This window comes from Chionomys nivalis, chromosome 6, assembly GCF_950005125.1.
Source record: "Chionomys nivalis chromosome 6, mChiNiv1.1, whole genome shotgun sequence".
Classification (NCBI taxonomy): domain Eukaryota; kingdom Metazoa; phylum Chordata; class Mammalia; order Rodentia; family Cricetidae; genus Chionomys; species Chionomys nivalis.
Window position 1 is genome coordinate 2,647,908 of NC_080091.1, and position 16,975 is coordinate 2,664,882.

General features: G+C 44.4%; 1 pseudogene; it reads right to left on the bottom strand.

Moving 5' to 3' along the window:
* Positions 1–6,896: 6,896 nt before the first annotated feature.
* On the bottom strand, positions 6,897–10,467 carry LOC130876080 (RNA-binding protein EWS-like; annotated as a pseudogene).
* Positions 10,468–16,975: the final 6,508 nt, after the last annotated feature.

Below are 16,975 nucleotides of genomic sequence, written 5' to 3' on the forward strand. Positions count from 1 at the left end.
AGAAGCTACACTTCACGACACCACAATGAATCACACACATTCTTTAGGACCTCCATTGGACATGCAAGGGGGAGACCACAGGCTGATGCTGAGCTTGCTCCTGGTAGCCACACTAGTGACACCATGGAACCTCTGCAACAATATTTTTTGACAGTTAATAAACATTTGGAATGTATTTGAAAATAATCACAACCATGAACTTTGTTACAATTAGGGTCCCTCTTGGTTCTCCACAATGATTATGCATATGCTCACAAGGGGTTCCCATTGTCGAGTCTTAAAACAACCATCTTTAAAAGAAAAACCTCAGCAAACTACCATTTAAGTTTTTTTAATGTTTCTTCACAAATGGTGAAAATACTAAAGTACAGACAATAATAATCATGATGTTGTGGCCAACATTATAAATATGGAATTCTAAATTTAAAACATTTTCTGGTTTTAAAAAATAAATCTGGTCATCCATGCAGCTGTGCAGGTCTCCCAAGTAGGGCCAGTCTCTAAGTTCCTGACTGTTCTCGCCTTTATCCGTTTACGCAGGCCCTCCAGGTCCTCCAGGTCCACCCCTTCATTCCATCTGTTCCTTCAGTGGTCCAGGAGGACTCCAGGTGTAGTGGGAGCTGCGGGCTGCGTTCCTGCCACCCTGCCCCTGGCCACCTGGCTAGCTCATGCCCCAAAATAACAACACACAAACTGTATTCTTTTAAACACTGCCTGGCCCATTATATCTGGCCCCTTATAGGGTAATTCTCACGAATTAATTTAGCCAATTTCTAATAATCTGTGTAGCACCCCAAGGTGCGCTTACCGGGAAGATTCTAGCCTACTTCCATCCTGGGTCAGGGCTTCATGGCATCTGCTCTGAGAGGAGCTGCCCTGCATCTGAGTTCACTTCCTCTTCCTCCCAGCTTTCTGTTCTGTTTACACCACACACCTATGTTCAAACCCATGAGGGTCAGGCAGATTATTTATTAATTAATCAATGACCTTCCTCCATCACCCAGGACCACATCATATTCCTCCACCAAAACGAACTCGGTCCAAGATACTGACAACTCTGAAGCCATTTTTGTCTTCACCTTTGCCACCTGGGAACATTTCTCCAGCACCACCACGGTCCATAAGTCCGCCTGATCCTCGCTGCATGCCACCAGGGCAGCCTCACCAGGTCAAAACAGAGAGCCTCCGTATGAACGTTAATCTCAGCCCACGCCCCCAACAAACACACACACACATAAAGCTGAGCAGGTCCCCTTTTAAGATTCTCAAACTTGGGGCTTTGAATCACACAGAAAGGAAGTAAAAATTACACGATATCAGTGGTTACAGTGATAAAATTTCCCGGAGCAAAGAATTATTTGAGGACTATAAATCAAGACCCTGGCATTAAAAGATAAGTTCTTCTAAAGTGAATAAAAATCAGTGACATATTTAATGAAAACTAACATCTCAAAATTTCCTTAAAGGTTGAAGAAACCAAGCCGGAAGGATTTCTTCCTGCAAATTATGACGACGGCATTGTGCCCCAACCTACCGCCGACAGTGAATTACCTACATTTCCAGGTACAAGTCGCAGAGTTGACACTCTTTGGAATCTGAGAAGCTACACTTCATGACACCACAATGAATCACACACATTCTTTAGGACTTCCATTGGACATGCAAGGGGGAGACCACAGGCTGATGCTGAGCTTGCTCCTGGTAGCCACACTAGTGACACCATGGAACCTCTGCAACATTATTTTTTGACAGTTAATAAACATTTGGAATGTATTTGAAAATAATCACAACCATGAACTTTGTTACAATTAGGGTCCCTCTTGGTTCTCCACAATGATTATGCATATGCTCACAAGGGGTTCCCATTGTCGAGTCTTAAAACAACCATCTTTAAAAGAAAAACCTCAGCAAACTACCATTTAAGTTTTTTTAATGTTTCTTCACAAATGGTGAAAATACTAAAGTACAGACAATAATAATCATGATGTTGTGGCCAACATTATAAATATGGAATTCTAAATTTAAAACATTTTCTGGTTTTAAAAAATAAATATGGTCATCCATGCAGCTGTGCAGGTCTCCCAAGTAGGGCTGGTCTCTAAGTTCCTGACTGTTCTCGGCTTTATCCGTTTATGCAGGCCCTCCAGGTCCTCCAGGTCCACCCCTTCTTCATTCCATCTGTTCCTTCAGTGGTCCAGGAGGACTCCAGGTGTATTGGGAGCTGCGGGCTGCGTTCCTGCCACCCTGCCCCTGGCCACCTGGCTAGCTCATGCCCCAAAATAACAACACACAAACTGTATGCTTTTAAACACTGCCTGGCCCATTATATCTAGCCCCTTCTAGGCTAATTCTCACGTATTAATTTAGCCAATTTCTAATAATCTGTGTAGCACCCCAAGGTGCGCTTACCGGGAAGATTCTAGCCTACTTCCATCCTGGGTCAGAGCTTCATGGCATCTGCTCTGAGAGGAGCTGCCCTGCATCTGAGTTCACTTCCTCTTCCTCCCAGCTTTCTGTTCTGTTTACTCCACCCACCTATGTTCAAACCCATGAGGGCCAGGCAGTTTATTTATTAATTAATCAATGACCTTCCTCCATCACCCAGGACCACGTCATATTCCTCCAACAAAACGATCTCGGTCCAAGATACTGACAACTCTGAAGCCATTTTTGTCTTCACCTTTGCCACCTGGGAACATTTCTCCAGCACCACCAGGGTCCATAAGTCCGCCTGATCCTCGCTGCATGCCACCAGGGCAGCCTCACCAGGTGAAAAGAGAGAGCCACCTTATGAACGTTATTCTCAGCCCACTCTCCCCAACAAACACACACACACATAAAGCTGAGCAGGTCCAATTTTAAGATTCTCAAACTCGGGGCTTTGAATCACACAGAAAGGAAGTAAAAATTACACGATATCACTGGTTACATTGATAAAATTTCCGGAGCAAAGAATTATTTGAGGACTATAAATCAAGACCCTGGCATTAAAAGATAAGTTCTTCTAAAGTGAATAAAAATCAGTGACATATTTAATGAAAACTAACATCTCAAAATTTCCTTAAAGGTTGAAAAAACCAAGCCGGAAGGATTTCTCCCTGCAAATTATGACGACGGCATTATGCCCCAACCTACCGCCGACAGTGAATTACCTACATTTCCAGGTACAAGTCACAGAGTTGACACTCTTTGGAATCTGAGAAGCTACACTTCATGACACCACAATGAATCACACACATTCTTTAGGACCTCCATTGGACATGCAAGGGGGAGACCACAGGCTGATGCTGAGCTTGCTCCTGGTAGCCACACTAGTGACACCATGGAACCTCTGCAACATTATTTTTTGACAGTTAATAAACATTTGGAATGTATTTGAAAATAATCACAACCATGAACTTTGTTACAATTAGGGTCCCTCTTGGTTCTCCACAATGATTATGCATATGCTCACAAGGGGTTCCCATTGTCGAGTTTTAAAACAACCATCTTTAAAAGAAAAACCTCAGCAAACTACCATTTAAGTTTTTTTAATGTTTCTTCACAAATGGTGAAAATACTAAAGTACAGACAATAATAATCATGATGTTGTGGCCAACATTATAAATATGGAATTCTAAATTTAAAACATTTTCTGGTTTTAAAAAATAAATCTGGTCATCCATGCAGCTGTGCAGGTCTCCCAAGTAGGGCCAGTCTCTAAGTTCCTGACTGTTCTCGCCTTTATCCGTTTACGCAGGCCCTCCAGGTCCTCCAGTTCCACCCCTTCTTCATTCCATCTGTTCCTTCAGTGGTCCAGGAGGACTCCAGGTGTAGTGGGAGCTGCGGGCTGCGTTCCTGCCACCCTGCCCCTGGCCACCTGGCTAGCTAATGCCCCAAAATAACAACACACAAACTGTATTCTTTTAAACACTGCCTGGCCCATTATATCTGGCCCCTTATAGGGTAATTCTCACGAATTAATTTAGCCAATTTCTAATAATCTGTGTAGCACCCCAAGGTGCGCTTACCGGGAAGATTCTAGCCTACTTCCATCCTGGGTCAGGGCTTCATGGCATCTGCTCTGAGAGGAGCTGCCATGCATCTGAGTTCACTTCCTCTTCCTCCCAGCTTTCTGTTTTGTTTACACCACCCACCTATGTTCAAACCCATGAGGGTCAGGCAGATTATTTATTAATTAATCAATGACCTTCCTCCATCACCCAGGACCACATCATATTCCTCCACCAAAACGAACTCGGTCCAAGATACTGACAACTCTGAAGCCATTTTTGTCTTCACCTTTGCCACCTGGGAACATTTCTCCAGCACCACCACGGTCCATAAGTCCGCCTGATCCTCGCTGCATGCCACCAGGGCAGCCTCTCCAGGTGAAAACAGAGAGCCACCTTATGAAGGTTATTCTCAGCCCACGCCCACCAACAAACACACACACACATAAAGCTGAGCAGGTCCCCTTTTAAGATTCTCAAACTCGGGGCTTTGAATCACACAGAAAGGAAGTAAAAATTACACGATCTCAGTGGTTACAGTGATAAAATATCCCGGAGCAAAGAATTATTTGAGGACTATAAATCAAGACCCTGGCATTAAAAGATAAGTTCTTCTAAAGTGAATAAAAATCAGTGACATATTTAATGAAAACTAACATCTCAAAATTTCCTTAAAGGTTGAAGAAACCAAGCCGGAAGGATTTCTTCCTGCAAATTATGACGACGGCATTGTGCCCCAACCTACAGCCGACAGTGAATTACCTACATTTCCAGGTACAAGTCACAGAGTTGACACTCTTTGGAATCTGAGAAGCTACACTTCACGACACCACAATGAATCACACACATTCTTTAGGACTTCCATTGGATATGCAAGGGGGAGACCACAGGCTGATGCTGAGCTTGTTCTTGGTAGCCACACTAGTGACACCATGGAACCTCTCCAACATTATTTTTTGACAGTTAATAAACATTTGGAATGTATTTGAAAATAATCACAACCATGAACTTTGTTACAATTAGGGTCCCTCTTGGTTCTCCACAATGATTATGCATATGCTCACAAGGGGTTCCCATTGTCGAGTCTTAAAACAACCATCTTTAAAAGAAAAACCTCAGCAAACTACCATTTAAGTTTTTTTAATGTTTCTTCACAAATGGTGAAAATACTAAAGTACAGACAATAATAATCATGATGTTGTGGCCAACATTATAAATATGGAATTCTAAATTTAAAACATTTTCTGGTTTTAAAAAATAAATATCGTCATCCATGCAGCTGTGCAGGTCTCCCAAGTAGGGCCGGTCTCTAAGTTCCTGACTGTTCTCACCTTTATGCGTTTATGCAGGCCCTCCAGGTCCTCCAGGTCCACCCCTTCTTCATTCCATCTGTTCCTTCAGTGGTCCAGGAGGACTCCAGGTGTTTTGGGAGCTGCGGGCTGCGTTCCTGCCACCCTGCCCCTGGCCACCTGGCTAGCTCATGCCCCAAAATAACAACACACAAACTGTATGCTTTTAAACACTGCCTGGCCCATTATATCTAGCCCCTTCTAGGCTAATTCTCACGTATTAATTTAGCCAATTTCTAGTAATCTGTGTAGCACCCCAAGGTGCGCTTACCGGGAAGATTCTAGCCTACTTCCATCCTGGGTCAGAGCTTCATGGCATCTGCTCTGAGAGGAGCTGCCCTGCATCTGAGTTCACTTCCTCTTCCTCCCAGCTTTCTGTTCTGTTTACTCCACCCACCTATGTTCAAACCCATGAGGGCCAGGCAGTTTATTTATTAATTAATCAATGACCTTCCTCCATCACCCAGGACCACATCATATTCCTCCACCAAAACGATCTCGGTCCAAGATACTGACAACTCTGAAGCCATTTTTGTCTTCACCTTTGCCACCTGGGAACATTTCTCCAGCACCACCAAGGTCCATTAATCCGCCTGATCCTCGCTGCATGCCACCAAGGCAGCCTCACCAGGTGAAAACAGAGAGCCACCTTATGAACGTTATTCTCAGCCCATGCCCCCCAACAAACACACACACACATAAAGCTGAGCAGGTCCCCTTTTAAGATTCTCAAACTCGGGGCTTTGAATCACACAGAAAGGAAGTAAAAATTACACGATATCAGTGGTTACATTGATAAAATTTTCCGGAGCAAAGAATTATTTGAGGACTATAAATCAAGACCCTGGCATTAAAAGATAAGTTCTTCTAAAGTGAATAAAAATCAGTGACATATTTAATGAAAACTAACATCTCAAAATTTCCTTAAAGGTTGAAGAAACCAAGCCGGAAGGATTTCTTCCTGCAAATTATGACGACGGCATTGTGCCCCAACCTAAAGCAGACAGTGAATTACCTACATTTCCAGGTACAAGTCACAGAGTTGACACTCTTTGGAATCTGAGAAGCTACACTTCATGACACCACAATGAATCACACACATTCTTTAGGACTTCCATTGGACATGCAAGGGGGAGACCACAGGCTGACGCTGAGCTTGCTCCTGGTAGCCACACTAGTGACACCATGGAACCTCTCCAACATTATTTTTTGACAGTTAATAAACATTTGGAATGTATTTGAAAATAATCACAACCATGAACTTTGTTACAATTAGGGTCCCTCTTGGTTCTCCACAATGATTATGCATATGCTCACAAGGGGTTCCCATTGTCGAGTCCTAAAACAACCATCTTTAAAAGAAAAACCTCAGCAAACTACCATTTAAGTTTTTTTAATGTTTCTTCACAAATGGTGAAAATACTAAAGTACAGACAATAATAATCATGATGTTGTGGCCAACATTATAAATATGGAATTCTAAATTTAAAACATTTTCTGGTTTTAAAAAATAAATCTGGTCATCCATGCAGCTGTGCAGGTCTCCCAAGTAGGGCCGGTCTCTAAGTTCCTGACTGTTCTCGCCTTTATCCGCTTACGCAGGCCCTCCAGGTCCTCCAGGTCCACCCCTTCTTCATTCCATCTGTTCCTTCAGTGGTCCAGGAGGACTCCAGGTGTAGTGGGAGCTGCGGGCTGCGTTCCTGCCACCCTGCCCCTGGCCACCTGGCTAGCTCATGCCCCAAAATAACAACACACAAACTGTATGCTTTTAAACACTGCCTGGCCCATTATATCTAGCCCCTTCTAGGGTAATTCTCACGTATTTTTTAGCCAATTTCTAGTAATCTGTGTAGCACCCCAAGGTGCGCTTACCGGGAAGATTCTAGCCTACTTCCATCCTGGGTCAGAGCTTTATGGCATCTGCTCTGAGAGGAGCTGCCCTGCATCTGAGTTCACTTCCTCTTCCTCCCAGCTTTCTGTTCTGTTTACACCACCCACCTATGTTCAAACCCATGAGGGCCAGGCAGTTTATTTATTAATTAATCAATGACCTTCCTCCATCACCCAGGACCACGTCATATTCCTCCACCAAAACGATCTCGGTCCAAGATACTGACAACTCTGAAGCCATTTTTGTCTTCACCTTTGCCACCTGGGAACATTTCTCCAGCACCACCACGGTCCATAAGTCCGCCTGATCCTCGCTGCATGCCACCAGGGCAGCCTCACCAGGTGAAAACAGAGAGCCACCTTATGAACGTTATTCTCAGCCCACGCCCCCCAACAAACACACACACACAGACACCCACACATAAAGCTGAGCAGGTCCACTTTTAAGATTCTCAAACTCGGGGCTTTGAATCACACAGAAAGGAAGCAAAAATTACACGATATCAGTGGTTACTGTTATAAAATTTCCCGGAGCAAAGAATTATTTGAGGACTATAAGTCAAGTCCTGGCATTAAAAGATAAGTTCTTCTAAAGTGAATAATAATCAGTGACATATTTAATGAAAACTAACATCTCAAAATTTCCTTAAGGTTGAAGAAACCAAGCCGGAAGGATTTCTTCCTGCAAATTATGACGACGGCATTGTGCCCCAACCTACCGGCGACACTGAATTACCTACATTTCCAGGTACAAGTCACAGTGTTGACACTCTTTGGAATCTTAGAAGCTACACTTCACGACACCACAATGAATCACACACTTTCTTTAGGACTTACACTGGGCGTTAAGGGGAAGAAGACATGCTGATGCTGAACTTGCTCCTGGTAGCCACACTGGTGACATCATTGACCCTCTGCAACATCATTTTTTGTCAGTTAATAAGCATTTGAAATGTTTTTGAAGACAATCACAACCATGAACTTTGTTACAATTAGGGGCCCTCTTGGTTTTCCACAATGATACTGAGTTTGCTCATAAGAGTTCCCATTGTTAAGGTAAAAGAAAGATCCTTAAAAGAACAAAAAATCTCAGCAAACTACCATTTAACTTGTTTTAATATTTCTTCACAAATGGTGTAAACACTATAGTACAGACAGTAATGATCATGATGTTGTGGCCAACATTATAAATATGGAATTCAAAATTAAAACATTTTCTTGTTTTAAAAAATGAATCTGGTCATCCATGCAACTCTGCAGGTCTTTAGTAGGGCTGGTCTCTAAGTTCCTGACTGTGCTTGCCTTTATCCATTACGTTGGTCTTCCATGTTCTCCATGTCTACCTCTTCTTCATTCCATCTGTTCCATTAATGATCCAGGAGGACCCCCAGGAACATGTCGTATTTCTCCACCACGTTCATCTCAGTCCAAGCTATGGACACCTCAGAAGTCACGTTTCTCTCCACCTCTGCTACCCCTAACATTTCTCCAGGACCACCACAATCCAATAGTCCAACTCTTCTTCCCTGCATGCCACCACTGCCACCTTGGCAACGATCACATCCAGGAGGTTGGAAGGGTTGAGGGAGGAAGCCCTAAGGTTTGGGTTCTTACACTGGTTGCATTCTGTTCTCCAGGTCAAGTTCTGGGTTCCACAGCCCTGCATGGGATACTGCCAATCTCCGGCTTAGTGCTGGACATTTCCTCCTCCGGAGGGGGTCCCTCAGGAGCCCCACGGTTTTTATGGTGGGGAAGCCCCCTTGTCTCCTCCAATGCCTCCCATGTGACCAATGGGTCCATTGGGACCTCTTGGGCTATTATGACCTCCACGGAATGGTGCTGGCATCCCTCTGCCCTCACGAGGTGGCATGCCACTCCACATGCTATTCTTTGGAGGCTTCTTTCGGGCAAGAGAAGCTTTAAGTTTGCTTCCTTGAAAATCTTTTCCATCAAACCATTCCACAGCAATCTTGGCAGTTGGCAGATCTTCCTAGGCCACTGTGGCGTCACCTTTAGGCTTTCCTCTCTCCTTATCCAAATAGATGTGGATCATGCTTTGCCCAGTTCTCTTGTTCATCTTCACAACCCCACACTGCTTACAGAAGTCTGCCAGACCATCCAGACTCACATTGTCATTTAAACCTTGCACATAAATTGCACTGTTGTCAGAATCTTCATCAGGATCTATAGGAAGGCCTAGATCAGGACCTGGTCCTTCATCCATGGGTCCACCGGGCTTACTGATGCCACCTCGCTCTCTAGAGCCCATTCCACCGAGTCTTCCTCCCCGCCCACCTCTGCTCATGCCTCCATGATTAAATCCCCTCCTTCTCCTCTCCCAGTTGTAAGGGCCACTCATGCTCTGGTTCTCTCCTGGTCCGGAAAATCCTCCAGACTCCTGCCCCTGACACCATGTGGTGTGGTCCTGTCAGAATGAACTCTGCTCCCCGTAGCTGCTGCTCTGTTGGCTATATTGATTTGGAGCCTGGCTATAGGAAACAGTCTGAGGGGGTTAACTAGTGGGAGGCTGCTGCCCATATAGCTGCTTTGTTGACCCATAGCTACTCTGCTGTCCATAGTTGCTAGGTTGCCCATAGATGTTCTGCTGAGAGTAACTGCTCTGATCGTAACTAGTTGGCTGTGAAGAGGAAGATAGGATGTGTAGGAGGATAGGGTGGAGGTGCAGTGACTGGCTGCATGGGGTAGCTCCCAGGTACCTGGGGCTATCTGTAATTTCTCTGTCCATACCCTAGGCTGGGCTGTTTATAACCCCCTGTGCTAGATTGAGGTTCACTAGTCTCAGTGGGCAGTTACCATCCTGTGGTCTTGCAGGTGCAGCGGCTGCTGGCTGCTGGCCATAGGCTGGGTAGGCAGGCTGGGTGCCATATGGAGACTGAGCTGCACAAGAGGCTTGGGTTGTGGTGACTGGACCAGTGGTGGTGTCATAAGCACCAGTGCCACATCCTTGTACAGGCTGGCTGTATGCCTGGGGGCAGTTGGAGTGGTATCACCAGTGGGAGGCTGTCCAGAAGAAGTTGCATATGCAGTCTGCCTGTAGGTGGCAGTGCTCTGAGCCTGGGTAGAGCTGACATCAGTAGGCTGTCCATAGGTTCCATAGCTTTGTTTCCCATATGCCTGGTTGTTCTGTGCATTCGTTGAGTTGGCTGGGCTGTGTAAACACTGTAGCCCTGCTGGGCTGCAGCTTGGCTGTAGGTACTGTAATCTGTGAATGCCATTTTCTCCTCCTTCTTCCTCGTTCTCTCCCCCCTCAGCAACATTCTGACCCTGTTCTTGAAACTTGCTTAGAAGAGAACACAAGTGTGGTAGCTTCACTACTGATCAGGAATCTGCTCTTGTTCATGTTCCAGGTGACGCTTTCGACCCTCAGAGTGCTAATGAGTATTTCAGTGCTACCAGTCCAGCTGAATACACCCACTATGCAACTCACTCCAAGTTTCTGCCCCTTTGGGAAGCAACCATGGCACTGCTCATGGTAACAACAGGAATATGGTTTCTGAAATTTGTGTCAACAGTGATGATGTGGGTATTCAACCTAATTTAACACGTGACATGCATTAAAATGAGTTTAACAAGGTAAGTTAGACCACAGCAGTGGTTTAAAATAGATGCTGATTTATGCACTAGAAATCCATTTCTCTTTGGCTCCAATACATATCATAAATAAATTTTGTGCTATATTTAGGACTCTTTAGTCATTACCTAAAACTAGAAAAAATGCTTATCTTTTCCAATCATATTGAAAATACATCTAACATGAAACTTGTGTTGTCTGAATGGCTAATCAGAGAAATGTAACTGTTAGATATTATTTCTATTTTTCTCTGTCCATACACTGTGACTTATGTGGATAGCATCATTTTGGAAATAACCATCCCCAAAGAACCAACATGTGATAATAAAGCCAATGAAATAAGACTCCACATTGTCACCACTTCTCAACTACAATGACATTCATTGTGACATGACACTACATAAGATTCTACTGGTGATGTCTCTGTTACTGCTCATCCTGTCGCTGCCACCAATGATGTTCTTGATACTACTGACAATTGTTGCTTTTCTTTCTAGTTGCTGCTGAAGCCTATGAGGAGCTACTGACAACACTGACAATTTCTGGAATATTTTAGAAAATTTATAAAGTTTAATGTTAAATATCTCTTGACACCATATATATTGATTTCAGTATATATGGTTATAATAGTATTTTCATTAAAATATATTATAAAAATATTTTAAACTGTTTCCTGGTATTGTACAAACTGTTGAGATAATGTCTTGGTGACATGTTTAAGGAGAAAGCTTCAATAATACCTATCAGAGATAGAACAGATATTTTCTCTACGGTGTCCTCAGAATCTGAGATTCTTCTATCTCTCGTATTCTATTGATTATGCTTATTTCTGTAGTCTCTGCTCGTTGACCTAGATTTTCCATATCCAGCTGGTCCTCAGTTTGTGTTTTCTTCCTTGCTTCCATTTCAGTTTTCAATCCTTGAACTGTTTCCATTACCTGTTTGATCATTTTTTCTTGGTTTCCCAGGGTATCATTTACGTATTTACTCATTTCTTCAAACTTTTTGTTATACTTCTCATCCATTTCTATAAGGGCATTTTTTACATGTTGTTTAAGGGACTCCATTGTTTTCATAAAGTCAGTTTTTCCCACTTCTTCTGTGTTAGGGTGTTCAAGTCCTTCTGTTGTAAGATCCTTGGGTTCTAGTGTTTTCATGTTGTTTTTCAGATTGTTGGATGAATTCTTGCCTTGGAACCTACCCATCTCCTCCTATCGATGCTATCTAATGGGTCTTTTAAAGCAGGATCAGGTTTCCCTGTTGGCCAGGGCCCCCACTTACAAGATGCCTTCGCTCCTTTGCCTGGTTCCCGCCGTGGGCCAAGATCCCTCTCACCCCTCAGAAGGGTCTTCAGAAACAGGACCAGGCTCCCCGTCCTCCAGGGACCACGCCAAAAAAAGGCCTACCACTCTGTAGGCCAGCCACCAAAACAGAGAAACTCCCACTGCCCTCTGTCCCGAGCTCCCAACCCAGAGCCCAAACAGGCTAAACTGGGTGATCTTGCGGCCCCATGGAAGGGAGGGAGAGTGAAGGGGGCCCCTGGGCACAAGCTGGGATGGGCCAGGGAGAGAGAGGTCGTAGCAGAGGAGGAGCAGCCCCAGCAGAGGGGACCAGCCCTCACAGACTAACCGGAGGGTCAAGGGGGTTGGGGAATGCCCCTGCTTTGTTTCCTGTGACTAGCCGGGGGCCAAGAACACTCTCCCCACCCAGGAGGGTCTTCAGGGACAGACCAGTGGACCTCGGCAATAAAAGGCCTCCCACTCTGCAGGTTAGGCCCCAAGAAACCTACTTGATTTAATTGTAGTGGGGCGATCTGCTCTCAGTGTGGGCTTCACTGTTTCATGCTTGGACTATCCCACATCCGCTGCATCTGCACGCGGGGTCTCCGCTGCGTGCATCTGCACTCTGGTCTCCGCCGAGTGCATCTGCACGCTGGGTCTCTGCCACCTGCATCTGCCCGCCTGGTCTCTGCCCGGCGCGCGCCATAAAAATATTTTAAACTGTTTCTTGGTATTGTACAAACTGTTGTGATAATGTCTTGGTGACATGTTTAAGGAGAAAGCTTCAATAGTACCTATCAGAGATAGAACAGACAGAGCAGACAGAGCAGGAATAGATGTTGGCTGAACACCTGACTATGAAAGAAGCAAAAGTGGAGAGGCAGAGGGAGAGAGACAGAGGAGGAGACACAGAGAGAGGGAGAGGAACATAGAGACAGGAGGAGACAGAGAGATAGGCTTAGAAAGAGAATGAGAAGCTGGTGTAGGGATGCTTCTGAACTAGAGGAAGGTTAGGGGAGGGCAGGAGGGTAGAAGATATAGAACACTAGCATGGGCTTTGGACTGTACAGCAGATATTTGTGCTACTGAAGGAGCCTGGAGGCCGGTCTGTACCTTATTATGGTAATAGACACCACAGGCAGCCAATATTCCCTACTTCCAGTGATAAGAGAAATAACAACTTTGGGTAGAGGAAATAGCCTCACAAGTTTTTAAGGAATGTTTGCTTTTATCTATCCTCCAAAATCCTCCAAAGTCCAGGTTGAGCCCATTTCTGGGTATATGAGCCTGCCATTACAGTTTTGGGAACTGGAGTTCAATAATAGGCGTCAATAAATTTTAGTGGATTTTCTAAGTCACAGACCAGCCTTGTTGAGGTTTCCATACTCAACTCTAACATAAGTAAAAAACACCACCCAAACTACTCTATTGGCCTTAACATCCAAAGAGTTAAAGTGTGGCTGCTTACCTGAATTTCCTTTTTCTGTAATTTTTATGGCATCCCATCCCCCAGCACAAATTAAGTGAGAAAAGTCCCTCACTGAGGATGGGGCCTTACGAGCTCCTTCCTGTGTGTGATGATCATTGTGTCCTTGACACCATTTCACGGAAACCATCTACAACCTCTGCCTCTCTCTTCCAGAGTAGTCCCTGAGGAGCCTTGTAGGGTGTTGTGGTTCAGATGTCCTGCTGAGGTCTGAGAACTGCACAGTTATGCATTCTCTAAACTTTGGCCAGGTGTGAGTCTATGCATTCACCAGAGCCCATTGACTAAAGACGCCTCTGTCATTAGGGATCACAGTTGCTCGAATGTATAGGTGTCAGCGAGAGTACTTAGGAGGCAGCTTGATTCTATGTAAGTTTAACAAAACAACAACAGAGGGACTAGTGTGTGGATTCAACACATCAGTGATAAACTCAGGGTCACCAATACTTCATCAGTGTGGCATTAAGGAAAGAAATAAAAGCACTTCCACTGGGATTCATTTCCAGATTTGAATTTTCTACATGTTCCCTGTCTTCCCTTCTCTGTTGCATGAATCTAAATCTGTGCCTTCCTGAAGAAGTCTGTCTGTCCCTGTGCCTGTTTTCATGTCTGTGTCTGTGCCTATGTCTGTCTGTCCCTACATCTGTCTCTGTGTGTAAACGTATATCTGCCCCTTTTGTTGCTCACCCTTTTATTGAATTTCCCCATAAGAATCATCTGGGGAAGGATTGGGGTACTTTACAGAATAATTTGTGGAGTCTTACAAGGGATGAAGGTAATAACTGCAACTGATCCCAACTCACCCAGACAACAAAAAAAATTACAAACACTATGTTTGCCCAGTAATGCTGCTGTGTTCAACTGATTTGGTGACTATTCATTTAAGAGTGTTTTTAACCTCTATATTTGCTGTTTTATACAAATGATACATATTTGTTCTGGTTCTAGGGGTACAGACGAAAATAATTTAAGATTACAGTTAAGTCTTAGTTTAGTCAGTAAAAGGTGGCTATGTCGGAAGACCAAGGAAAGTAGTGGTCATTGTTACATTGTTCTCTCAAAAATGGGTTAACAATCAGTTTGAGTACACAGTAAGATAGCAGCCTTATATCTTAAATGACCTCAAAGCATGTTATGAACTCTGGCTGTGATGTCCAGCAAAGGTTCCAGTCTCTAGAATCAGAGAGATTTCCATATTACATCACCATGGCCTCAGTCATTGGGCTCTGAAGCAGGTTTACAGAACCAGCCAAGAGTTCCCTACTGTGTGGTAGACCTAAAATCAAATCACAAACTTTATTGTTCCTATAAGATTCAACACACTATGGTCATTGTTGGACTCCTTGATTAATGATTTTCCTTCTATTACTTTCTGTAAGGCTGGATTTGTGGCTACGTATTGTTTAAATTTGTTTTTATCCTGGAAAATTTTGTTTTCTCCATTTATAGTGAACGAGAGCTTGGCTGGGTATAGTAGTCTGGGCTTGCATCCATGGTCTCGTAGTTTCTGCAGTACATCTATCCAGGACCTTCTGGCTTTCATGGTTTCCATAGAGAAGTCAGGTGTAAGTCTGATAGGTTTACCTTTATAAGTAACTTGGCCTTTTTCCTTTGCTGCTCTTAGTATTCTTTCTTTATTCTGTATGCTTTGTGTTTTGATTATTATATGGCGAGAGGATGTTTTTTTTTGATCCAGCCTATTCGGTGTTCTGTATGCTTCTTGAACCTTCATAGGTATATCTTTCTTTAGGTTGGGAAAGTTTTCTTCTATAATTTTATTAAATATATTTTCTGGACCGTTGAGCTGCGCTTCTTCTCCTTCTTCTATTCCTATTATTCTTAGGTTTGGTCTTTTTATTGTGTCCCATATTTCCTGAATGTTTTGTGATGAGAATTTGTTGGCCTTGCTGTTTTCTTTGATCAGCGTGTTTATTTTCTCTATGGTATCTTCAGAATCTGAGATTCTTTCTTCTATCTCTTGTATTCTGTTGGTTATGCTTGCTTCTGTAGTCTCTATTCGTTTACCTAGATTTTCCCTGTCTAGCTGGCCTTCTGTTTGTGTTTTCTTCTTTGCCTCCATTTTAGTTTGTAAGTCTTGAACTGTTTCCATTATCTGTTTGATTGTTTTACCTTGGTTTCCTAGGGTATCATTCACTGATTTCTCAATTCTTCAAACTTTCTGTTATACTTCTCATCCATTTCTATAAGGGCATTTTTTACATGCTGTTTAAGGGCGTCAATCACTTTCATAAAGTCAATTTTATCTACTTCTTCATGATTAAGGTGTTCATGTCCTCCTGTTGTGAGGTCGCTGGGTTCTGTTGGTTTCATATAGTTTTTCAGATTGTTGGGTGAATTCTTGCATTGGCGCCTGCCCATCTCTTTCTCCGAATGCTCCCCTATGGATCTTCTTTTACCGGATCAGGTCTCCTTGCCTACTGATGTACCTTCCCAGTGATGGCACCCTGCAGTGATAGCTCTCCTGGTGCTCCAGTGATGTCTCTCCTGGTACCAATATCAGATCTCCGTGCCCAAAGATGGCTCTCCTGGTACCCAGATTAGCTCTCCCACTGATGGCTCTCCTGGTGCCAAGATCAGATCTCTGTGCAGGTTGGGTAGTTCATAAACAAAGCCCCTACCTTGCTTGGTGCAGGCAGGCCAGTGAACCAAAGGAAGTCTCGCCTGCCTACTTGGCCTGAGGATTTGCCCCCAGCGCCAGACAGACTGAGCTGGATGGTGTTATGTGCCCAAAGAGGAAAGGGGGCAGAAGGAAGAAGGGTTCTGGATGCAAGCTGGGTGGGACAAGAAGAGAGAGGCAGTATGCAGGGTGTAGAGCCCCTGCAGGGAGCCCAGGGAGTATAGGGTGGGGGATGAGGAACTTCAGAGTTCCCTGTCCAGGGCTGCTTCCGCCGCCGCTGGTCACAAACTCACCGGGCTGCTGTCTCTCCTGGTGCCTAGATCAGATCTCCCTGCAGGTTGGGTAGTTTGTAAACAAAGCCCTTACCTTCTTGTTTTAGGCAGGCCAGTGAGACAAAGTAAGTCTCACCTGTATACTTGCCCTGAGGATTTGCCCCCAGCGCCAGACAGACTGAGCTGGATGGTGTTATGTGCCCAAAGAGGAAAGAGGGCTGAAGGAAGAAGGGTTCTGGATGCAAGCTGGGTGGGACAAGAAGAGAGAGGCAGTATGCAGGGTGTAGAGCCCCTGCAGGGAGCCCATTTCCCTCCCCCTCCTACATATTGCCCCATCCCCCGCTCCCCTCCCCCTATCCCCACTCCACTTCTCCTCCCCCTAGTCCACTCCCCCTCCCTCTCGATACTGAAGAGCAGTCCAAATTCCCTGCTCTACAGGAAGACCAAGGTCCTCCCACTTCTATCTAGGTCCAGGA